The following is a 15240-nucleotide window of genomic DNA, read 5'->3' as shown; positions in this document are numbered from 1 at the left end:
TCACTTCGTAATTATATAGAGCCACCTCCTTTACCAACAATTGATGTGGCACCAACAGTGGAGGATATTCACAAATTTCGTGCAGCCCAGCTTGTAGTAGATGATTTCTTTGATGATACAAATCTGCAATTAATCCACCAAGCCAATGCTTTAAATATCTACACCAGAGAACACCTGGATGGAGTACCACGACCAGGAGAGCTGTACACTGTTGATATGAGCACAACCACTAAAGAAGTGTATGATTTATTGTATAAAGAAGAGTAGGAGAGCCAACAAGTGCGAGAAAGTGATGCTGATTATTGGGATAATCTCGATGATGAAGAACTCCACAACATTGAAAACATGATGGAAGCTTGACGATCATCTCACTACATCAATAGAAGATAAGATTCAAGCATGAAGATATAGCTTTACACTTTTCAAGAAGTTCATTTCTCAAGCAAGAAGATCAAGATGAACAGCTCAACATAGTTTTCTCAGCAACTGGCAAGAAGAAACGAAGCAGCCATCCAAGAGGCAAGAGGCAAGAAAAAGCCAAAATAACATTCAGCTTGAGACAAGCAAGGAATTCCTCAAAAAGATAAGGACATCGATGTCTTTTCACAGCAAAGAGTTGTGTAACCGGGCAACTTTCGCTCGTACTGGGGCAAATGGGAAATATCCATTTTATTAAAAGAGTGTTGGATCAGAGTTTTATAGTTTAAATGAATGTTTGTCAGAAAATTAATTACTGTTGTCCCGCGCACAATGAAGTTAATTAATTTGCCTTTTATAAATGAAATTATTTGCTATTACATATAGAAGTGAAGCAAAGAATATTTTTTTTTTTTTTAACAATTAATCAAGAAAGAAACTAGCTAAATTTTGTAATACAACTTGGTTTTCTCTCTTTCCTTCGTCCCAGGTTTTTTCTCCTCCGCAGGTTTGAATGTCGGCGGTGCTTTCTCCACTCTCCTTATGTATGGTTTTTGCTTGGGCTTGTCCCAAATCTTAGGTTTTATGCCTCTTTTTTTTTTATATCTTTCCTGTTTTCTTGTTTTCTTCTTCAAAACGTAGGGATGCCAGATCTAGTCTTTCTCTCAGATCCGTTTCATTCTTTGGTTATCGCTGGAACGGTTTATGGTTTAAGCGGGGTTTAACGGCTAGTGTACATGGGTCAATACCCACAAATGCAACATCGGATTGTCTGCCCTTTTCGGTAAATGTCCTTTAGATCCCTTTGTGGATCATCTCCGTTTTCTTTTTCTCTAGTTTTAGAGCTTCGTTGGCGGTGGAAGAGATTCTCCGTTCTGGAGGTGATCTGCGATTTCTTATCTCTTGCACTAAGCCCTTTGGGTGTTCGTCGGGACAGTGTCCGGCACCCCTCAAATTTACCGGATATGGCTTCGAAATGTTTCATTCAAGTTTCTGCAGCTTCATCGCGGTGGCGCCGTCGTCTGTGGTGTTTTCTCTTAGCTACTGTGTGGCTTGGGTTGTGTTTATTCGGGCATGCCTGGTTTGGAGACCACAATCCTGGTTTGGGCCTTGTGGTCTTTCTTTCCTTTTGTTTGTTGGTTGGCCATTTTTTAGGTTATAAGTTCTCAGTTTCTTTGCAAAAAAAGAAAAAAAAATTGCAAATTTAAGGAAGAACTATAAATGCAAACAAAGCTGCATGATTTGGAGAACCGTAACATGCACAGATTTAGACTTCCTAATGAGTAGCTGTTTATATTTTTCTCTTAAACTGACATAATAAAATAAAACAAATGTTGTATTAAATGTACTGAAGATGGTTATACTTATATTGAACTATAATTTTTGACAAATTGAGTAAGCTAATGTCATTGCTTTCTTCTGTTTAGACACTTGGTTCGTGGGGATCATCAGATCATTAGTCCATAAATTCGGTGAGTAGAGTGGCTTATAATATAAACTTTTGTCAAACTTTATTTCAATTTATCTTTATCTAACTACCTCAGTCATTGCGTGATGAATTTTTTCACCTCTATTGCAGCGCCATTTGATCTGGGTCCTAATTTCTACGGCGATAGGGTTTACCAGCAGCTTAAGATCTGTGTGGCCGTTTACAGCGGTAAGAACACATGAAAAATTAAGTATTTAATTTTCGTGAACCACTTAATAAAAATTGATGATTCTTTGACAATGGATTTGAAAAGAAATAATATTTACCAAGGAAGATGTCAATATTGTTGCAGCAATCACTAAATATCCTTCTCATAGAGTACATTTTCTGAACCACACAGGAATGTACCAAGCAGTGAAACTGTCATTTGGCCTTCCATTTATAACTGCATTACTAATATACAAATGGCGAAGGAGGCACTTCTCAATGTATGACAATATAGAAGACTTTCTGGAGAGTAACAGTAATCTCATGCCAGTAAGGTACTCTTACTCAGAAATCAAAAAGATGGCTAGCGGATTCAAGGACAAATTGGGTGAAGGAGGCTTTGGCACCGTGTACAAGGCAAAACTCCGCAGTGGTCGCCTTGTGGCCATCAAGATTTTAAGTAACTCCAAAACTAATGGGCAAGATTTTATCAATGAGGTTGCTACTCTCGGAAGGATTCACCATGTTAATGTGGTGCGACTTATAGGCTTTTGTGTTGACCGTTCAAACCGTGCACTTGTTTATGATTTCATGTCAAATGACTCTCTTGACAAGTACATTTTTTCTCAGCAAGGTGATATCTCCTTAAGCTGTGAGAAAATATTTGAGATTGCAGTTGGAGTGGCTCGTGGAATCCAATATCTCCATCAAGGATGCGACATGCCAATTTTGCATTTTGACCTCAAGCCTCACAACATTCTTCTTGATGAGAATTTTACTGCCAAGGTTTCTGATTTTGGATTAGCAAGGCTATACCCATTGGACAACAGCATTGTGTCTTTGACTGCAGCAAGAGGAACCATAGGATACATGGCTCCAGAGTTATTCTACAAAAACTTTGGAGGTGTATCAAACAAAGCGGGATGTATATAGTTTTGGAATGTTAATGTTGGAAATGGCTGGTAGAAGGAAGAACTTGAATGCAGCCATAGATCATTCAAGCGAATTTAGCCAAATGTACTTTCCTACATGGGTTTCTGATCAATTGAATCAAGGGAAGGAGATCGAAATAGGAGATGCCACTGAAGATGAAATGAAAATCATAAAGAAGATGATCATAGTGGCATTGTGGTGCATACAAATGAAGCCTATTGAACGCCCTTCAATGAGCAAAGTGGTAGAAATGCTTGAAGGAGAAATTGAGAGCCTCCAAATACCTCCAAAGCCTTTCTTATATCCACAGCAAATGCCAGTAGATGATGTTGAGGACAATTTAAGTACTACACGTGCATCAAGAATGACAGAAACTACAGAGATCAATTTGAGTGCAGATGCAAATTAAGTGAATTTATATTTGTCAATATGTGGATGTAAGGGCCATGAAACTTCTCTATAAATTTGATTGCATAAAAACATTATTAGTTTGTTTTAATGTATGAATACCACTAAATTTTCCTTGGATTGCTGTCTTGATATGCAGATACAATGTCTCAAAAGTATGAGAAATAAGATTTGTTTGGTTCATTTCTTTGTGAACTATGATAGTTTCAACACAATTTGCCATTTCTTGATATGCTTGAAAATGGATTCACCTGAAGGAGTACTGCTTTTCATAGGCAATTTTGGCTTGGAGATCCAATAACAGGGCAGTGGTGGTTTTGAGTAAGCTCGTAACTTCGTCAGTGTGGTATGAGAATCAAATCCCTATAAGATTTGTTTTGAGTTATCAAATATCAATGGTGTTTAGGTTTTATTGCCATATGGCTGTCCTAAGCCTTTTAATGCCATAGAATACCTATTTTGCAAAGATTCAGAAGCAGATAACCCTATCCACTTTCATCCGAAGTCATGGAAACACAAAGAAACAATACCTGACACTGTAATTGCTTTGGAAGAGCAGGTCTACTTGCAGCAGTCAACATTGGCTTATGACCATCCAAGACTCTAAAGTCTAGTTCAATAGTCTACTTCTGATTTTTCTCTTTTGCTGCAATAAATCGAAATTGTATAGTGAACATGAGACCATAAAGGTAAAAACTGGAAAAACAAGGTAACAACCAACTAAAGAGAGATTGCTTTTCACAAACCCATTCAATTTCTACAATTTGGGCAGAAGGAATAGGATAGCTTTGTGCCAAGAAATTGGTGTTATTTGATTCTTAAAGTCTAGATGTTGCAACTGGCAAGGTCAGTCTGTTATGGAGTCTGGATAGTAGAAATTAGATACATAGCTGTTCATCCACTACGCGGAAATACCTGTATGAACTTCTATGTTCGACTCTTTTTGGCTTGGTTATTACTCTGTCCAACCAGAGTAGTTTTTCTTAGGATGAGATTGACTACAAAAAAACAAAGCTATGCGTGTATATTTATGTATACAAGAAGAAAGATGAGTACTCTACTACTACTCTTGGCACAGCAGCACAGAAAGATGAGTACTCTACTAAACTAATATCAATCTCCTCTATGCTGCTGTGCCAAGAGTAGTAGAGTACACTCATCTTTCTTCTTCTCCTCACTCAATAATCAGCATCATTCAAATTGGGTTATAAAGACTAGATCAATTATAACAAAATAACTATTTCAAACATGGATCAAACCGGAAACAATCGAAAGTCCATACTGCTATTAGATCCAAAAGTCGGGTCTAACCATTAGAATATCGCATTCCTTGATGCTAAACTAATAACAATCAGAATAATAAGGTCGGAAACATCAAATTACTGAACAGAACAAACAAAAGAATTGAAGTTAAACTCTATACAGCAACTGAACCTAACCCCATCAATCTCAAGCTACTAATCTCATTAGTAAAAACTCATGCTCCTATAACCATACATATCAATATCAATAGCCCCATTTCGAAACCGTGAGAATTGGAGAAATGTAAGAACTCAAGTGAGAGATAAAACCAGTCAACAGATTGCATCACTCACTCAGACAGCAACGCCGCAATCTCTGCCTCCGCCGGTCATCGTTCCGGTCCTATTATTCGAAACCGTAATCGGCACGTCACGGCACAACACCCTCAGCAGCCGCCGCCTCAGCCTCCACCCGCCTTTCCTAAACTGAACTCTAGCCAGCAGCTTGATATTGAAACTCACCGCCCCACGCGCCGCCCTGTCCGCGTTGATCCCACTCGCCACCCTGTCGTCGACGAACGAATTCGCCGCCAAGAAAGTCACGTTCACGGCGCTAAGGACTCTCTTCCCCTGCCGGAACGATGGGATTCGGGCCTCGGAAATGAAGCCGGAGCGGTAGAAGACGGAGGAGCCGATCTCGTCGTACTCGATGGTCACTTGTTGGGGTTGAAGACGAACCAGGTGCCGGTGAGGGACTGGCGGGAGGAGGAGACGTTGAGGTTGGTGACAGTGAACGAGTCGACTCGAAGTCGGGAATCTTGGGGAGGACGACGAGCCAGTCGACTCGGACGATTTGGTTTAAAAGCCAAAAAGAGTGAGAAGGAAATGCGGGTTTTGTAAAGGAAAATTAATCAAGTGAAGAATCTGGCGGTGAAGAACTTTACCCTTTTGATTTCTACTGAATTTCGTATTTTCCGGAAAGGTTGAGATGAAGACGAACGGTGCCGTCGTGCCTGTGCGGGAATATGACGCGTAGAATGTCGAATCTTGCAGCTTAAAAGGGACTATTTAGAAATCAGTACAAAAGTCTCGTCTGTTTCAACAAATTTGATGCTGAGTCGGTGAAAATGAACTATTTACTCCTTATTGTAGAGAAACTGAATTTGAGAAGAATTTACTGTGTATTCTCGTTGATAATAGGGGCCTTTTTATATATATAGAGGATTACAATACATAGAATCTCAATCATAGAAGGAAAGTAATCGTACATTGAATAGAAATCTAGATCCTTCTAATTTAACCCTATTACCACTAGAGCAATTAACCTAGGGTTTGGGTCAAACACAAATTAGGGTTTACTTAAACACTCCCCCTTGTGTTGCCCAAACACGGTGCTTCTCTCGTTGCCTCGTTAAAAACCTTGCCGAGTAACAAAAACCCAGTGGGACAAAAATAACCTCGGTTGAAGAGGAAAAAGAGCACAACACACCCTTCACGATTCGAGATGAACATGTAGACATCTCGCCCTGATGTCTGCGCCTCCCCTTGATAACTACGATTATGGGAGTTCAGATAATTTCTGCAAGCCAATTCTTGCCACATATTTCTCGAACGTAGATTTGGGCAATGACATAGTAAACAAGTCTACCACAGTGTCCTCAGATCGAACCTGGTTCACTTTGATCTTGAAGAGCTTCTGTTGTTGCTGATTGTAGAAGAATTTAGGCGATATGTGCTTGGTGTTGTCGCCTTTGATGTAGTCTTGCTTCATTTGTTCAATGCAAGCAGCATTATCCTCATAAATGCTTGTTGGCTCATCTGTGGTAGACTTCAGACCACAATTGCTTCGAACATGCGTAACTATGGACCTAAGCCATATACATTCACGAACTGCTTCGTGAAGAGCAATAATCTCTACATGATTCGAAGAGGTAGCGACTAAGGTCTGCTTTGTAGAACTCCAAGATATCGTGGTTTTTCCCATGGTGGAAACATAACCAGTTTGGGAGCGACCTTTGTGTGGGTCAGAGAGGTACCCAACATCAGCAAAACCTTCCAAAACACTTATATCATTTTGGGATGGGGATAGGGAACGCGGTCCACCATATGTGACATCCCTGATACTAGATGGGTCCGAATCCATCTTCTCTCTGTAGGGATAGAACAAGCCCATATCAATCGTACAACTTAGGTATCAAAAGATATCTTTAACATCAGTCCAATGGCGTCGTGTTGACGCAGAGCTATATCTAGCTAGCAAGTTCACAGCGAATGAGATATCCGGTCTTGTGCATTGTGCTAAGTACAATAATGCGCCTATTGCACTTAGATAGGGCACTTCTGCCTCTAGCACTTCTTCGTTGTCATCTTTTGGACGGAATGGATCCTTCTTTGGATCAAGACTACGAATGACCATTGGGGTGCTTGAAGGCTTAATCTTGTCAGTGTTGAAACGCCTAAGCATCTTTTGGGTATAAGCTGATTGATGAATCAGGATACCATCTCTACGGTGCTCAAGTTCTAAACTGAGGCAAAACAGTGTTTTCCTAAGATCTTTCATCTCAAACTCGGATTTCAAGTGTTCAGCGGTTTCTCTTAACTCTTTAGGGTGCCAATTATGTTCATGTCATCAACATAAACTGCTACTATTGCAAATCCGGAACTTGTCCTTTTTATGAACACACATGGGCATAGTTCATTGTTAACATATCCCTTTCCAATCAAGTAATCACTTAGACTGTTATACCACATCCGTCCGGATTGTTTCAATCCATATAGTGAGCGTTTCAATCTAATCGCAAACGCTCTCCGTGGTTTGGAGCCACTTGATTTGGGTAACTGAAGTCCATCTGGGACCTTCATGTATATTTCCATATCTAGATTCCCATATAGATACGCTGTAACCACATCAATTAGCTGCATGTTCAGTTTTTCAGAAACTACCAAACTGATAAGGTAGCAGAACGTTATAACGTCCATTACGGGAGAATAGGTCTCCTCGTAGTCTATTCCAGGGCGTTGTGAGAAGCCTTGCGCCACAAGGCGAGCTTTGTACCTTACAATCTCGTTTTTCTCATTACGCTTTCTAACGAATACCCATTTATGACCAACTGGTTTGGTGTTGGGCGGTATTGGTACAACATTGCCAAATACCTTTCTTTTCGCTAGAGAATCAATTCTGCCTGGATCGCATCTTTCCATTTTGGCCAGTCGGCTCTACGTTAGCATTCATCAACGGAGCGTGGTTCGATGTCATCGGTCTCAATAATCTCACGCGCCACTGAATACATGAATACATCATCAATGATGATGGAGTTTCTTTCCCACGTCCCATGTACACTAGTGTAATTAATAGAGATCTCTATGCTCTCAGGGATAGGTTCTGACATTGAGGCGTCCCCCAATGATGTCTCTTGGACATAACCATAATCCGGAACATTCTCATGGGACGGATTTTGAGTATCGATGATCAAAGGATTTGTTTGTGCCTCATTCGCTCTCTTTCTAGGGCGAGTATCATTCGAACCAATCGGTCTACCGCGCTTCCTTGCAGGACCTGAGACCATAGACGCCACATCATTGCCATTCTGGGCAATGGCGCTATCTCCTGGTGTCACAGGAGTGGCGTTATGTCCATTATTTGGGACATCCTCTGCTAAACATCCTTGTTACAACCCCCGCGGCCACTTCTTCCTCACTTTCACTGGCTCCAAGCCCAGCACAGCTCAAACCATCTCCGGCACACTGCATCTTTCACCAACAGACACTTTGACAAAGCTAAGCATATCGGGTCCGAAACCATTAACCAAGAGCCTCCTCAAAACTTTCTTGCTGCAACCACCATCTCCGTCACTAGAGACTCACCTCCCCCGCAACTCTTCCAGCCCATAATTTAGGCAATCATAATTTGGGTTCATGGAATCCATTAGGCAAAGGCGGATGAAGGTGGAAAAGAGCTGGTAGAGAGGAAGTGTCTGTGCTCAGTCCAACTCTCTATTTTTATTGTGATTCCCTCAATTTCTGAAATGATCTCATAAACTCCATTTTCCTTTAATCAAGCTTTAAGCTGGGTTTCTACTCTCCCTAGTGGGTTCGTCTCTATGTTCTCGCAAACTCCATTATCTATTTCTATTTGCAACTACTCTTCTCAAACTCGGGTTACCATTTCATCTCGGCGCCCATGGTAGCTCTAGGCAACTCCAGCTCTCGGAGAACCAACTGATGTTATTCGCCATCTGCTGCTCACCATCTACACACACTTTAGCAAGTTACTTTGCTTAAAGGCCCTACTTCGTCTCGGAACTGATGACATTTTCATGGCAAATCATGAATCATGCTAATTACTTTTAGAGGAGACACATTTACCCAATCGAGCACCTTCTTGTGCGAACAAATATTGCTGGTCACACCACACATTCTTGACATACCAAAGAGGTACACTTGCACCGCAGGCTACCTCCTTACAAACACGAAGCGAGTGCACTATCGATACTCGCTAGCTGACATGGAGTCATTTATGGACAAATCCAATCTTTCTATAATATCTTCACTACTTATGAATGGCTCCAGATAAGTTCTCGTCTACACCATTTTAATTTGAGATAGTGCTATACTTTACATGCTTCATTGATTATCATAATCCAAGCATGCATACAAAATGCGATAATTTTAATAGCATATTCACCATGCCTTAATGTTGATACCATGCTTTAAATGTCTCCATGATTGTCAGGCATGACTAAAATGCACAATGTTACTTAGTATCTCCACTGTGAATACATGCTAAACACATGCTATGCCTTTATCTTGATTACATTACTATGTATACACTTGCGATACTCGCTTCACAAACTGTGACATGCATAGAGGCCCAAACAGTGTCATGCACACAAAGTTGCCCGTTGCACTATACTCAATACTGTTATTTAAATACTTTAATCTTATATCCACATGTTGCTACATGTTTAGCACCTCTATTGCTTATATACACATGAAATTTCACTAGCGAGATCAATCCTCACTCTTGTCATGACCAATGTTCCCGATATTGGGGGGACTTGTACACCATACTCACCATGCTTGAATGGCATACACTCGCCATGCCTGAATGGCCCATACTCGCCATGCATGAATGACAATACACTCGCCATGATAGATGTTCCCGATACTGGGGGACTTGTACATCCTACCCTCCATGCCTCAATGGCACATACTCTCCATGCTATAGTGGCACATACTCTCCATGCTTCAGTGGCATATTCACCGTGCTTCAGTAGTATACATACACACCACGTTTCAGTGATATATCATTTATGCTTCAATGCGCGGTATATATCTTCTTTATTCTTCAGTAACATCTTATCTGTGCCTGAGCAGTCTATTATCTATGCTTCAATGACCTGTACTCGCCACTCTTCAGCAGTATATTATCCATGCTTCAGCGATATACCATCCATGTTTTTGCGATATCTTATCTATGGTTCTACAGTATATATATTATCCAGGCCTCAACGATATCTTATTTATGCTTCAGCAGTATCTTATCTATGTTTCAGCCATATCTCACCTATGCTTCAGCGATACCTCACCTATGCTTCAATGGTAACTTATCTGTGCCTCAACATTACGTTCTCCATGCTTCAGCAATGTACTTGCCATGTTTTCGCGACATACCCGCTATGCTTCAGCGATACACTTACCATGCTGTAATGACACCCCCAATACTCCAAATGCTTTCCAATGTTTCAATGATATACTCGCCATGTTTCAGTAGCATACTTGCCATGCCCCAGTGGCACATTCTCGACATGGTTCAGTGGCATACTCCCCATGCTTTAGTAACGTACTCTCCATGATATACTCACAATGCTTCAGCACCATCTTATATATATTCTTCAACAGTCTATTACCTATACCTCAGCGACCTATACTCGCCGCACTTCAGCAGTATATTATCTACACATCAACAATCTCTCATCTGTGCTTCAGCGGTATATTTTCTAGGCCTTGGAAATCTCTTCTCTATGCTTCAATAGTATCTCATCTATGCTCCAGCAGTATCTCACCTATACTTTAGTGGCAACTCCCCTATGTTTCAGCTATATATTATCTATCTTTTAGCAGTAATCTTCTATGCTTCAGCATCATCTATGCATCAGATATATATCCTTCATGCTTCACTGACACGTTCTCCACACTTCAGCGATATCTTCTCTAAATCTTAGCGATATATTATCCACGCTTCAGCGATACACTATCCATACTTCAGCGATGTCATATACAAGCTCCGCGATATGTTGCTCATGCTTTAGCAGCATCTCACCCATGTCTTAGGCGACCTATATCCATTATATCTCAATGCGGCATACTCACCATGTTTCGAAGGACACACTCGCCATGTCTCACCTGCACACTCGCCATGCCTCAGCGACATACTCAACGTACTCGCCATGCCTTAGTGCCATATACTCGCCTATACTTTAGCCTCACGCCTCCCTGCTTGTGCTCGAATGACACGCGGGACTATACTCTTTAAAACATACCCATGGCAGTATTATCTTGACTTATATACAGCCTTACTATATAATCCCTCTAGGATTCTACCAATTCTCCAATGCTTGCAACGTATTCTCCAATGATCTCAATGTATTCTCCAATAATCGCAATGTGTTCTCCCATGATCTTGATGAATCCTCCAATGATAGCCATGTATCCTTTAATGATATTCTCCAATGATCGCCATGTATTCACCCACGATCGCCATGTATTCTGTCACGGCCTTACGGCCTTTGGCAGTTTTCAATAAAATTGTCTCGATATCTCCATTTCTTATCTCTCCCCAAAATATCCCTATAGGCATGGGCACGCTGTATAGCAATCCCAAACTACTGCTTAACGAGAACAAGCTGAAATGGCTATACAATGCGATATCGCTCACCGTCGGTTCTACTGATACAGCACGATGCTGTCCCTCACAAACCTTTGCGCTGCCAGTTGAGATCAAATGAGAGAATGCTACGCGATTCTCCGCCACGAATGAATGAATGAATGTTACGCAATACGCCAATGAATGAATGAATGAATGTTACGCAATACGTCAAGGAATGAATAAACACCATGCGATACATCTCCATAAACGAATGAATGAATGAATGAATGCTAACGATTCTCGCCATCCGACCTTATAGTCGGTCCAACATACTCCAATCACTATCGCCATCGGCCTTATCGGCCACTACAGTTACACGCAACAGGAACGAGCACGCTATATAGCAATCCCAACTTATTGCCTACACGTTCAATAATGCAAATGCGATATCGCTCACGGCCGATTATGCTGATACAACATGATGCTGTCCCTCGTAAACCCTTGCGCTGCCAGTCGCGATCAAATGAATGTCTCCAAACGAATGAATGACATGCGATATCTCGCCACAAATGAATGTCTCCAAATGAATGAATGACACGCGATACTCCGTCATGAACGAATGAATGTTAACAATACACGATACGCCAACACGAATGTTTTTGAATGCGATACATCTCCATAAACGAATATTCAATAAATGAATGCTAATACGCAATACATCACACCAAACAAATGTCGATCAATGCGAACTGCTTCAATGCGATCACAATGAAATGCTCCAATGTGAAATACTCCAATGCGATCACAATGAAATGCTCCAATGCAATCAAGGCGAAATGCCTAAATGAAAAGCGACCAAGGCGTTTTCGCCTAAATGAAATACGATCAAGGTAAAATGCCTAAATGAAATACCATCAAGGTGAAATTCCTCAATGCTATCAAGCTAAACACATGATCGAGATGAAGTAGCTACAAGCATGGTTATGATGACATAGCCTAGCACTATACTAGACAACACCCAATATCGCCACAACCATGATCACGACACGCTCTCCTTTATATGCTATACCGCCATGTGTTCTCTCTATTATATGATATCAACATAAGTTATCCTTCTCCAACACGTGATATCGCCATGTTTTCTCTCTCTTACACGATAACACTATGCTTTATCTTTATTATACCACATTGTTGTTTTACCTTTATTATGTGATATGGCCCCAAGTTGTTTCTCCAAATGCGATATCGCCATGTCTTATTTCTCCACTACATGATACGATATCGCCATGGCTTCTCTCCATTATACAATATTGCCATGTCTCATCTTTCTCCATTATATGATTGCATGCCACTACATGCAAAATGACAGGCTATGCCAAGCTTAAAAATAGAGATATTGCCAAGTACATTCTAGCCACTATCGTCTACATCATTATAGCCACTATCGGCTACATTCATTACAGTCATTATTGGCTTCACGCCAACTTATTACTATCGTCATATGCAAAAATGGGCTGATATAGCCAAGGCTACCCTTGCCGATGCCAAGTGTGTCGAGTGCACCTTATATAGAGCATACCTGATGCCATATGCTAGCAGACCCTGGTCTAAACCCCTTACCTCGGTCTCGGGAGACTGGGGGACTAGTCACCCTAAGGAAGAAACTCCCGCCAAATGTCCAATGAAGGCTTGCGCCGTTTCTACTTGGAAAGCAAAATCACCACCCCAATCAAGACTCTTCTTAGCTGGGGACTTGGGGGACTGGGGGTAGTTGTTGTACGGAAGTCACGTGTCGAAAATGCTCGCCTTGCACTTCCGATATTTCTAACATGACAAACTCCCCACCCAAGAGAACTCTTGACCAGGTACTTGGGGGACTTGTTGGTATATATACCACCTAGGCACAAATATCGGAAGCACAAGACTCACTAGCTGCTTAAAACGATACTGATAACGCCCTGATATGATACCGATACTATACACATGTGGTATCGGGTGGACCACAACTAGTCCCACATTGGAAACAAAGGGGTGAGAAGCCCATCCACACACTATAAATACATGTCTCTTCACTCATTCAAGGTAAGTCACCACTCTCCATTTACTCCTACCTAGTCCACATTCTTACATGTATCTAACTTAGGTATCGGAGGTTCGAAGGCTGGCTAGCCCCGTCTTCCCTCTGACCTCTGTTCATGGTTGGCAGGTACGGATCTCGAAGTGGAAGCTCTCATGACAACTCCGTTTCTACCACTGAAATAGGCAACACCAAACGAGCTCAATGTAAGTATTGTTCGATGCATTTGGCATGCAATCCTTATGATAATGGTACTTCATCTCTTAGGAAACACATAGAGATAGTCTGTAAATGATACCCACGTAGAGTTAAAGGTAGAATATGGGCAACAAGTGTTACCAGTGATGGAAAAAGAGGGCAGGGCAGTTTAGTTTCAGTGAATTGAAGTCAGGATAATTACATTGAAAGCTGTTACTCATATGATTGTTGTCGATGAACTTCCATTTAGTTTCATCGAATAACCTGGGTTTAATTACTTTTGCAGTGTTGCTATGCCTCTTTTTAAAGTCCCTTGTAGGAAAGTCATAATGAAAAACTTTCTTCACATGTATGATGCCAAGAAGGAGGAGTTGATGAGGGAATTGAAGTCTCATTGTGTTAGTTTGACAACCGACACTTGGATTTCTTGTCAAAACATAAACTACATGGTAGTTACTGCTCATTTTATTAATCAGGGATGGACAATGCATAATAGAGTGCTTGCATTTTGTGTAGTTCCAAATCACCAAGGTAGTTCAAAATGCACTATTCGACGAAGACAGGTGATAGCGGGTGTGTGAACTTCAGGTCATGTGGGAGCCATATTATTGAGGATTTACCATCCAATATTTACACCCGATGGAGGGGGAAGTCGTGTCTCGTACGTGGTGTGTGGTAGAATCTTGATATGGTGCACCGGGCCCCGACTCAGTTTCAACCCATTTATAAGTATCGTGTTCGTGTTTTTAGCGTTTTGATGTTTCTAGTGTAAGCGTTAACATCATTTCTTTCTATCGTAGTGGAACAAGATATTCGGCTGACCTCGGCAAAGGAGAAGCGCATTATGAGTTTGGCCAAGTTCCCGAAAGGGAGGAGGGGGTTTTACCACCTTTGTATATTAGTGATATATGAGAGGTTTGAGTTGGGGAGGAGTCCTGGTGAGGGGCTGTATTTTGTTGTATCGCGTTCATTTTGTTTTGCTGAAGTGGCTCATCATGTTTTCTTTTGCTTGTTGCAGTCGACATGCCTAATGAGTCTGCCAACAAAAGTGACACTCCCTATGCTGATGTAAATACTGATGCAAATACTGATGCCATCATCGAGAAGTTACTGAAAGACTCGGAGGTGGTCAAGCGTTGCAATGTGGACTTGGCAGACAAGAGGGTGTACGAGACTGAGCATCAGATAAGCATGCAGCTGCCCGATGACGTATACCAAAGGTTTCTCCAGACCGTTCTGGAGTATCTGAATAGCAGGGCCGTGAATGCTAAGGTGCCTATAGGTGTTGGTGATAGTGCTGCCCAAGGATAGCAAGACCAGCCGAAGGAGGAGTGGTCCCACTCTCGGGATGCGGCTGTTGAGACAAGGAGGCGTCAACGGGTGAATCCAGGAGGCGTGCACGGGCTACAGTGGGGCAAGAGGGGCAGTCATCCAAGGTTCAGGGGAAGTGGTGCCCGCAGTG

The 15240-nt window shown here is 41.6% G+C and overlaps 1 pseudogene; it reads left to right on the top strand.

Moving 5' to 3' along the window:
• Window positions 1-907: 907 nt before the first annotated feature.
• Window positions 908-3433, top strand: LOC112181388 (annotated as a pseudogene).
• The last annotated feature ends 11807 nt before the right edge of the window (window positions 3434-15240 follow it).

Source organism: Rosa chinensis, chromosome 1 (assembly GCF_002994745.2).
Source record: "Rosa chinensis cultivar Old Blush chromosome 1, RchiOBHm-V2, whole genome shotgun sequence".
In the NCBI taxonomy this organism is placed as follows: domain Eukaryota; kingdom Viridiplantae; phylum Streptophyta; class Magnoliopsida; order Rosales; family Rosaceae; genus Rosa; species Rosa chinensis.
Note: the sequence above shows the minus strand (reverse complement) of the source record. Positions and strands in the feature narration are given on the sequence as shown.